This window comes from Ostrea edulis, chromosome 3, assembly GCF_947568905.1.
Source record: "Ostrea edulis chromosome 3, xbOstEdul1.1, whole genome shotgun sequence".
NCBI classification, from domain to species: Eukaryota; Metazoa; Mollusca; class Bivalvia; order Ostreida; family Ostreidae; genus Ostrea; species Ostrea edulis.
In genome coordinates, this window is record NC_079166.1 from 10,729,708 (window position 1) to 10,740,211 (window position 10,504).

The window sequence follows — 10,504 nt, forward strand, 5'->3', positions numbered from 1 at the left end:
TGATACGACAAGGAAACCACTTGTGTGTACCTCCGTATTAATTCTCAATTTCACAGAGACAAAAATACACGATTGTCGAAGTCTTTTTCATTTCCATATACTCAGTTTCCCTTCGTCGGTCGTCGTCACAAAGCATCTAAAATCAGAACCAGGCTGAAGCTAGCAGCCACTAACCAGCAGCCAATAAGCACGTAGAAGCTAGCAGCCACTAAGGAAAATCATCAAAGGACTGAGAGTACTCATAGGAAAATATTTAATTTGAAACTTATTCTAAAGGAAATTTTTAATTTAATTAATGTTTTGAATTAATAAATGTCAATCGCAACACTCATGGGCAACTTAGCTCACCTGAGAGATTGTACACCAATGGTGAAATGAATTTATATCAGTAATTTGTAATAAAAGGAAATAAAATTGACCACACATTTCATTTTCTGATCTTTTTGAACAATTTCTCAGCTTACATGCACGAAAGTAAGTGCACATTGATAATTTAGCTCACCAGAATATTACAATCAGTCATTAAGTACCTATGAATAGATTGATATGCTAGGGAAAACTATATGATGTGGGGTGCTTTATTATCTCAAGACTGATCCTATTTTCATGTGCCAATCCATTTGAAATCATATTGCATTCAAAATATTTTCTGTAAATTAGCTCACCTGAAGAGTGATAACCATTGCTTTGTAACAAAAGAAATCAGCAAAGGAAATCTTTTGAGCAAGTGGTGTAAGGAAGCAGGATTAAATAATGAAACAAACACTTTCTCTGTAATATCTGGTGAATAATACCTCCATCCTGTGACTGTTATCAAAAATTGTGCATTAGCTCACCTGATTTTGACATTGCACATAACCTAGTAAAAAAAAGTGTAACACGAGTTTTATTACTGCTTTTAGAGCTGTAATCTGTGAAGACAAGGCTAGGTAGAGGACCCCTAGAACTATCATTTACCACTTTCAGTTGGGGCTCTAGTGGTACCACCAGGTGGCTCCCGAGGGTCGGGGCAGATTTCGAGTATCTATTTCTACTCAACGAGGGGTGACAAGGACAATGTATCCATTGATTGAGGTAGAGAGTACTATGGGCTACTCGACGTCATGTAAAGAAGAGCGCTGAGATACCTGGAAGTATTGTTTAGCTCACCTGAACTTTGACATTTTTTGTTTCTCGTAATGAAGGAGCGGGTTTTAGGACTGCTTTTATAGCATTAATCTTTGAAGACAAGGCGGAAGGAACATCAAGGCAAGGTAGAGGACCCCTAGAACTATCATTTACCACTTTCAGTTTGGGGTTGTAGTTGTACCACCAGGTGGCTCCCAGGGGTCGGGACAGATTTCGAGTTCCTATTTCTACTCAAGGAGGGGTGACAAGGACAATGTATCCATTGATTAAGATAGGCAGTACTAAGGACTACACGATTCTATGTAAAGAAGAGCTCTGGGATACCCGGAAGTATTGTTTAGCTCACCTGAACTTTGAATTTTTTTGTTTCTCGTAATGAAGGAGGGAATTTTATGACTGCTATTACAGCATTAATCTTTGAAGACAAGGCGGAAGGAACATCAAGGCAAGGTAGAGGACCCCTAGGACTATTATTTACCACTTTCAGTTTGGGGCTGAAGTGGTACCACCAGGTGGCTCCCAGGGGTCGGGACAGATTTCGAGTTCCTATTTCTACTCAAGGAGGGGTGACAAGGACAATGTATCCATTGATTAAGATAGTCAGTACTGAGGACTACACGATTCTATGTAAAGAAGAGTTCTGGGATACCCGGAAGTATTGTTTAGCTCACCTGAACTTTGAATTTTTTTGTTTCTCGTAATGAAGGAGGGAATTTTATGACTGCTATTACAGCATTAATCTTTGAAGACAAGGCGGAAGGAACATCAAGGCAAGGTAGAGGACCCCTAGGACTATCATTGACCACTTTCAGTTTGGGGCTGTAGTGGTACCACCAGGTGGCTCCCGGGGTTCGGGGCAGATTTCGAGTCCCCATTTCTACTCTAGGAGGGTTGACAAGGACAACATATCCATTGGTTGAGGTAGAGAGTACTATGGGCTACTCGACGCCATGTAAAGAAGACCTCTGGGATACCTGGAAGTATTGTTTAGCTCACCTGAACTTTGACATTTTTCGTTTCTCGTAATCAAAGAGGGGTTTTTAGGACTCCTCTTCCAGCATTAATCTTTGAAGACAAGGCGGGAGGAACATCAAAGCAAGGTAGAGGATCCTTTGAACTATCATTTACCACTTTCAGTTTGGGGCTGTAGTGGTATCACCAGGTGGCTCCCGGGGGTCGGGACAGATTTCGAGTCCCCATTTCTACTCTAAAAGGAGTGACAAGGACAATGTATCCATTGATTGAGGTAGGGAGTACTAAGGGCTACAAGATGCCATGTAAAGAAGAGCTCTCGGATACCCGGAAGTATTGTTTAGCTCACCTGAACTTTGACATTTTTTGTTTCTCGTAATGAAGGAGCGGGTTTTGATTGCTTTTACAGCATTAATCTTTGAAGACAAGGCGGAAGGAACATCAAGGCAAGGTAGAGGACCCCTAGGACTATCATTTACCATTCTCAGTTTGGGGCTGTAGTGGTACCACCAGGTGGCTCCCGGGGGTCGGGACAGATTTTGAGTCCCTATTTCTACTCAAGGATGGGTGACAAGCACAATGTATCCATTGGTTGAGGTAGAGAGTACTATAGGCTACTCGATACCATGTAAAGAAGAGCTCTGGGATACCCAGAAGTATTGTTTAGTTCACCTGAACTTTGACAGTTTTCGTTTCTCGAAATTAAAGAGTTTTTTTTTTAGGTCTCCTCTTTCAGCATTAATCTTTGAAGACAAGGCGGAAGGAACATAAGGCAAGGTAGAGGACCCCTAGGACTATCATTTACCACTTTCAGTTTGGGGCTGTAGTGGTACCACCAGGTGGCTCCCGGGGGTCGGGACAGATTTCCAGTCTCCATTTCTACTCTAAAAGGGGTGACAAGGACAATGTATCCATTGATTAAGATAGGCAGTACTAAGGACTACATGATTCTATGTAAAGAAGAGCTCTGGGATACCTGGAAGTATTGTTTAGCTCACCTGAAGTTTGACATTTTTTTGTTTCTCGTAATGAAGGAGCGGGTTTTAGGACTGCTTTTACAGCATTAATCTTTGAAGACAAGGCGGAAGGAACATCAACGCAAGGTAGAGGACCCCTTGAACTATCATTGACCACTTTCAGTTTGGGGCTGTAGTAGTACCACCAGGTGGCTCCCGGGGGTCGGAACAGATTTCGTTTCCCCATTTCTATTCAAGGAGGGGTGACAAGGACAATGTATCCATTGATTGAGGTAGAGAGTACTATGGGCTACTCGACGCCATGTAAAGAAGAGCGCTGAGATAGCCGGAAGTATTGTTTAGCTCACCTGAACTTTGACATTTTTCGTTTCTCGTAATCAAAGAGGGGTTTTTAGGACTGCTTTTACAGCATTGATCTTTGAAGACAAGGCGGAAGGAACATCAAGGCAAGGTAGAGGACCCCTAGAACTATCATTTACCACTTTCAGTTTGGGGCTGTAGTGGTACCACCAGGTGGCTCCCGGGAGTCGGGACAGATTTTGAGTCCCCATTTCTAATGTAAAAGGGGTGACAAGGACAATGTATCTATTGATTAAGGTAGAGAGTACTATGGGCTACTCGACGCCATGTAAAGAAGAGCTCTGGGATACCCAGAAGTATTGTTTAGCTCACCTGAACTTTGACATTTTTCGTTTCTCGTAATGAAAGAGGGTTTTTTAGGACTGCTTTTACAGCATTAATCTTTGAAGACAAGGCGAAAGGAATATGAAGGCAAGGTAGAGGACCCCTAGGACTATCATTTACCACTTTCCGTTTGGGGCTGTAGTGGTACAACCAGTTGGCTTCCGGGGATCGGGACAGTTTTCGAGTCCCCATTTCTACTCTAAAAGGGATGACAAGGACAATGTATCCATTGAGGTAGAGGGTACTAAGGGATACTCGATGCCATGTAAAGAAGAGTTCTGGGATACCCAGAAGTATTGTTTAGCTCACCTGAAGTTTGACATTTTTGTTATCTTAAAAGAATAATGGGGTGTGATGCCTTATTGAATACGAATTTCATTCACCATACATAAGAAGAAAAGAAGACTATCAATAGCATAGCCCGCACACTAGTGTTTCATGCCCTGAACCACTCGAGGATTCCCTTCTGCGCCTATTTGAGGTACTGAATTTCCCTTCCCCTTTGAAGCTGTTGTGGGAATCACTACTGGAATATTGAGTCCTTATTTCTACTCTGTGTTGTACGGAAGGAAAGTATCCACTGCATTTTTTGGATACTCGATGCTATGTAGACTAGAGGTTTGGAGACCGCCAGATGAGTTTAGTCAGGGTCGCTATTAATTATCAATTAAGTAGCGCACGATGTATGTAGTAAGGGCGACCGCCAAATAATCAGAGGTCGCTTGTTAAATCAATACTAGTCTACTCCGGATATAATGAAATCCAGGGGACCGACCTGAATTGTTCATTACATCCAAAGTTCAATATATCCAATGCTAAACTACACAAATATTGCTACTGGGGGGTTTATTTCAACTTCAATTTAACAGATAGTTCAATATAACCGACTTCAATATAAGTGGAGTGGACTGTACATGTAATAATATGCCCTGTAACACATGCTTTCACACACAGAAACACGCACCGACACACGCAAGCACGCACGTTCACGCACGCACACACACACGCACACACACACACACACACACACACACACACACACACACACACACACACACACACACACACACACACACACACACACACACACACACACACACACACACACACTTTCTTGATCAGGTAAACAGAGTATTCCGACGTCAAAATCATTACGTAAAAAAGCGGTTTAACAATTGGTATGAAACATATCAGACAGATTTTAATGTAACCACAGGTTGTATTTGTAAAGCAATTCAATATATTAACATTCACTGAATCTTTTATTTTGTGTCTCTTTTGGAATTGACACTGCTTTCATCATACATTGAATACATGTTTGTTGCAAACTACTTCGATCCGGTTTTATACTACCACCTGTCTGCAAAATTATTTCCAAATACGGCGAGTCATCAAGGTCAAAGAGTGTATTGGCTGTTCCCTTTAACGCCAATGGGTCAACCATATGATATTTTAGAACTTAATTCAAATTCATATTTTTAAGAATTCATATGAAATATAAATATAAACAATGAAATGTCTTTCTTTGTTGTTTCATTTTTGTGATGAAGGTTGCAATAATTGCATAAGAAATTTGCATAACCCGCCTGTTACTTTCATCACCCGAAGAACAACAAAGAAAGCATTTTGTGTGTAGTTTTTCCAGAATTTTGAAAAGTAAACTTGGTAGAGAAAATTGTATCTGTTAGAAATTGCATTTTAATGTGGAAAACCCCCACCCCCCCTTTGTGATGAATGATTTGCTCTTTATTATGATCGGAATGAAATCATAAATGTATTTTTCTTTTAAAATGTATATTTATGAACAACCAGTGACAGATTTTGATGTTTTCATTTTTTTTTTTAAATTCATTGTGTGTATAACACAACACATGCTCCAAAAACTTTGACATTTTGTCATGAAAATATACCATATATTCCTACCGTAAAATTTTTTATAAAATGCATTTGCCGTCAGCAGATTTTTTATTTTTTGTATACAATAGATTGGTTAACAATAAGCAAAATAACTTTTTAAATTTAATTCAACACTATGGCTGTAAGAGTATTTTAAAAGCTTAGAATATTTGCATAATTTATTTTTCAAAATGTAACAATGTGTCAATTTCATGACCTTTTTGCACTTAAACAGGATGGATGTCAGCCATGTTGACTGTAATTGCAAGAAGTGCTTATCTGATTTATTAACTTGCAAAATAAAATATATCAATATTTATTTAAGATTTCATTTGATTTATCCCCAAATTTGAACAAAAACCTGTAAAATTTACAAAAGGTCTATTTTTAGAAACAGGTCTACCACCTTATACCAGTGGAATGACCGGGATAAAAAAATTCAGAATTTCATTTCATCCATACTAGATATTACTGGCAAAGTTTGAATCCAAACAGAGAATTTTACTACTGGACCATTTTGCATGTTTTTCACTGAAACATCCTCTTAAATAAAAACCGTAGAATTCGAGAAATGCTGACTTTAAAAGAAACTGTTGATTCCCTAGTAACATCAACTTATATGTCAGTAGCTTATATCGATTAAAAATTAATCATACATAGAACGTGCTCTTGTGTGTGGAATTCAATGTGCCGATATCAGATGTGTATCGCGAGTTGCCTGTTCCGACACCAGGAACTTTTCCATAAGAACAAAAGACCCGGACTTTTTGCCCTTGTGATAATGTTCGTAGTATGCTGGTTTGGTCTCCGATCCCATGAAGGTGTCTTATCGTCACTTCTCTGTTTCTGAGTCTTTTGTTATGTGTAAATGGTTATATTCTCACTTGAGAATCGGCAGGCTCTCTTTAGATGGGGAAAGGCTATAAGCCCGTGAACTGATCCGACCGGAAACTCTGTGCACTCAAACACACACAAATTGCATACGTCATACCTTCTACTTTCGTTTTCCTATATATGATGCTGTACTCTGTTCACGGGCCTGATTCTAACACGAATTAAAATGTGATCCAGTTTCCGGGCCTGACTTTAATACTAATTAGGATAAGATTCAGTTCACGGGCCTCTAATTAGGATATGATCCAGTTCACGGGACTGACTCTAACACTAATTAGGATGTGATTGAGTTCACGGGCCTGATTCTAACACTAATTAGGATGTGATCCAGTTCACGGACCCGATTCTAACACTAATTCGGATGTGATTGAGTACACGGGCCTGATTCTAACACTAATTAGGATATGATCCAGTTCACAGACCTGATTCTAACGCTAATTAAGATGTGATTCAGTTCACTGGCCTCTAATTAGGATATGACCCAGTTCACGGACCCAATTCTAACACTAATTAGGATGTGATTGAGTACACAGGCCTGATTCTAACACTAATTAGGATATGATCCAGTTCACGGACCTGATTCTAACACTAATTAAGATGTGATTCAGTTCACTGGCCTCTAATTAGGATGTGATCCAGTTCACGGGCCTAATTCTAACACTAATTAGGATGTGATTGAGTTCACGGGTCTGATTCTAACACTAATTAGGATGTGATTCAGTGCATTGGCCTCTAATTAGGATATGACCCAGTTCACGGGCCTGACTCTAACACTAATTAGGATGTGATTGAGTTCACGGGCCTGATTCTAACACTAATTAGGATGTGATTCAGTTCACGGGCCTGATTCTAACACTAATTAGGATATGATCCAGTTCACGGACCTGATTCTAACACTGATTAAGATGTGATTCAGTTCACGGGCCTCTAATTAGGATATGATCCAGTTCACGGGCCTGACTCTAACACTAATTAGGATGTGATTGAGTTCACGGGCCTGATTCTAACACTAATTAGGATATGATCCAGTTCACGGGCCTAATTCTAACACTGATTAAGATGTGATTCAGTTCACGGGCCTCTAATTAGGATATGATCCAGTTCACGGGCCTGACTCTAACACTAATTAGGATGTGATTGAGTTCACGGGCCTGATTCTAACACTAATTGGGATGTGATTCAGTTCACGGGCCTTATTCTAACACTAATTAGGATATGATCATGTTCACGGACCTGATTCTAACACTAATTAAGATGTGATTCAGTTAACAGGTCTCTAATTAGGATATGATCCAGTTCACAGGCCTGACTCTAACACTAATTAAGATGTGATTGAGTTCACGGGCCTGATTCTAACACTAATTAGGATATGATCCAGTTCACGGGCCTAATTTTAACACTAATTAAGATGTGATTTAGTTCACGGGCCTCTAATTAGGATATGATCCAGTTCACGGGCCTGACTCTAACACTAATTAGGATGTGATTGAGTTCACGGGCCTGATTCTAACACTAATTAGGATATGATCCAGTTCACGGGCCTAATTCTAACACTGATTAAGATGTGATTCAGTTCACGGGCCTTTAATTAGGATATGATCCAGTTCACGGGCCTGACTTTAACACTAATTAGGATGTGATTCAGTTCACGGGCCTGATTCTAACACTAATTAGGATGTGATTCAGTTCACGGGCCTGATTCTAACGCTAATTAGGATATGATGCAGTTCACGGACCTGATTCTAACACTGATTAAGATGTGATTCAGTTCACGGGCCTCTAATTAGGATATGATCCAGTTCACGGGCCTGACTCTAACACTAATTAGGATGTGATTGAGTTCACGGGCCTGATTCTAACACTAATTAGGATGTGATTCAGTTCACGGGCCTGATTCTAACACTAATTAGGATATGATCCAGTTCACGGACCTGATTCTAACACTGATTAAGATGTGATTCAGTTCACGGTCCTCTAATTAGGATATGATCCAGTTCACGGGCCTGACTCTAACACTAATTAGGATGTGATTGAGTTCACGGGCCTGATTCTAACACTAATTAGGATATGATCCAGTTCACGGGCCTAATTCTAACACTGATTAAGATGTGATTCAGTTCACGGGCCTCTAATTAGGATATGATCCAGTTCACGGGCCTGACTCTAACACTAATTAGGATGTGATTGAGTTCACGGGCCTGATTCTAACACTAATTAGGATATGATCCAACTCACGGACCTGATTCTAACACTAAATAAAATGTGATTGAGTTCCCGGTCCTAACTCTAACGCTAATTAAGATATGATCCAGTTAACGGGCCTGATTCTAACACTAATTAGGATATGATTCAGTTCATGGGCCTAATTCTAACACTGATAAAAAATGTGATTGAGTTCACGGGCCTGACTCTAATACTAATTAGGATATGATCCAGTTCACATGCATCTAATCCAATCCTTGTAAACCCTAACCCAGTCCTTGTAGAGCATAGCTTAGTCCCTGTAGAGCATAACCTAGTCCCTGTAGAGCATAACCTAGTCCCTGTAAAGTATAACCTAGTCCCTGTAAAGTATAACCCAGTCCCTGTAGAGCCTAACCTATTCCCTGTAGAGTATAACCTATTCCCTGTAGAGTATAACCTAGTCCCTGTAGAGCCTAACCTATTCCCTGTAGAGTATAACCTAGTCCCTGTAGAGTATAACCTAGTCCCTGTAGAGTATAACCTAGTCCCTGTAGAGCATAACCTAGTCCCTGTAAAGTATAACCCAGTCCTTGTAGAGCATAGCTTAGTCCCTGTAGAGTATAACCTAGTCCCTGTAGAGCATAACCTAGTCCCTGTAGAGCATAACCTAGTCCCTGTAGAGTATAACCTAGTCCCTGTAGAGCATAACCTAGTCCCTGTAGAGTATAACCTAGTCCCTGTAGAGCATAACCTAGTCCCTGTAGAGTATAACCTAGTCCCTGTAGAGTATAACCCAGTCCCTGTAGAGCCTAACCTAGTTCCTGTAGAGCCTTACACTGTCTTAGCCTATAAAATGCAACTTTGTCTCTGTACAACAGTATCGTATTTCACTGATAATAAATTTTCCATACATGTTTATTATTAGTTTAATCATCAGTCACAATTGAATAGTCTCGTGGGGATTCGGGTTAGAATAGATCCTCAGTACCCCCTTGCTTGTCGTAAGAGGCGATTAAATGGGGCGGTCCTTCGGATGAGACCGGAAAAACAGAGGTCCTGTGTCACAGCAGGTGTGGGACAATAAAGATTCCTCCCTGCTCAATGGCTATAAGCGCCGAGCATAGGCCTAAATTTTACAGTCCTTCACCGCCAGTGGTGACGTCTCAATGTGAGTGAAATATTCTCGAGAGGGACGTTTAACAATATTCAATCAATCAATGCACAATTGAATAAATACCCAGTCTCTCTGTGTTATAGACTTTTCCAGTCATCTTGAGCTAAATCAACATTTTTGTGCCAGACCCATTTTTGTGTGCATCATAACTCAGTATCTCTATAAATAGTTGAATCTGCAACTACTACATGTAAGAGCTTGACGTATTTGACAGACATTTTTTTCCACAATTTCCTCTGGTACTTAGTCTTGATTTTAATTAAGAAGAAAAAGTTGAACAGATAACAGTTTTATTATCAACACCTTAGACATACAATGATTAAATGATCACATTGTTGTAACCTTTGACATTGAAATATTTTCCAGATACATGTACTTATGAAAGAGCTGGCTCGCATTCTACCTCATGCTCCAAGATTGCGTAGCAATAGTAACACATGATGGTCATATTAGACAGATTGATAATGATGGGTAATCAGATCAAACATCCTTAATATAAATCAAATTTACATAATCTGTTAAGAATTGATTATATATTACTGGGTAATTAAGGGGTCTTTCATGAAAAGAAATGAAACATCTTTAAGTTTTCATA

General features: G+C 39.8%; 1 long non-coding RNA gene across 2 annotated transcripts in view; it reads right to left on the reverse strand.

Annotated features, from left to right (window-relative positions):
- Positions 1 to 10,192: 10,192 nt before the first annotated feature.
- LOC130053217 (uncharacterized) overlaps positions 10,193 to 10,504 on the reverse strand; it is a 5,986-nt gene continuing 5,674 nt past the window's right edge. For both annotated transcript variants that reach the window (XR_008801740.1, XR_008801739.1), the window contains one exon: positions 10,193 to 10,504. This exon is cut by the window's right edge and continues 1,150 nt beyond it. This is a non-coding gene — a long non-coding RNA (uncharacterized LOC130053217).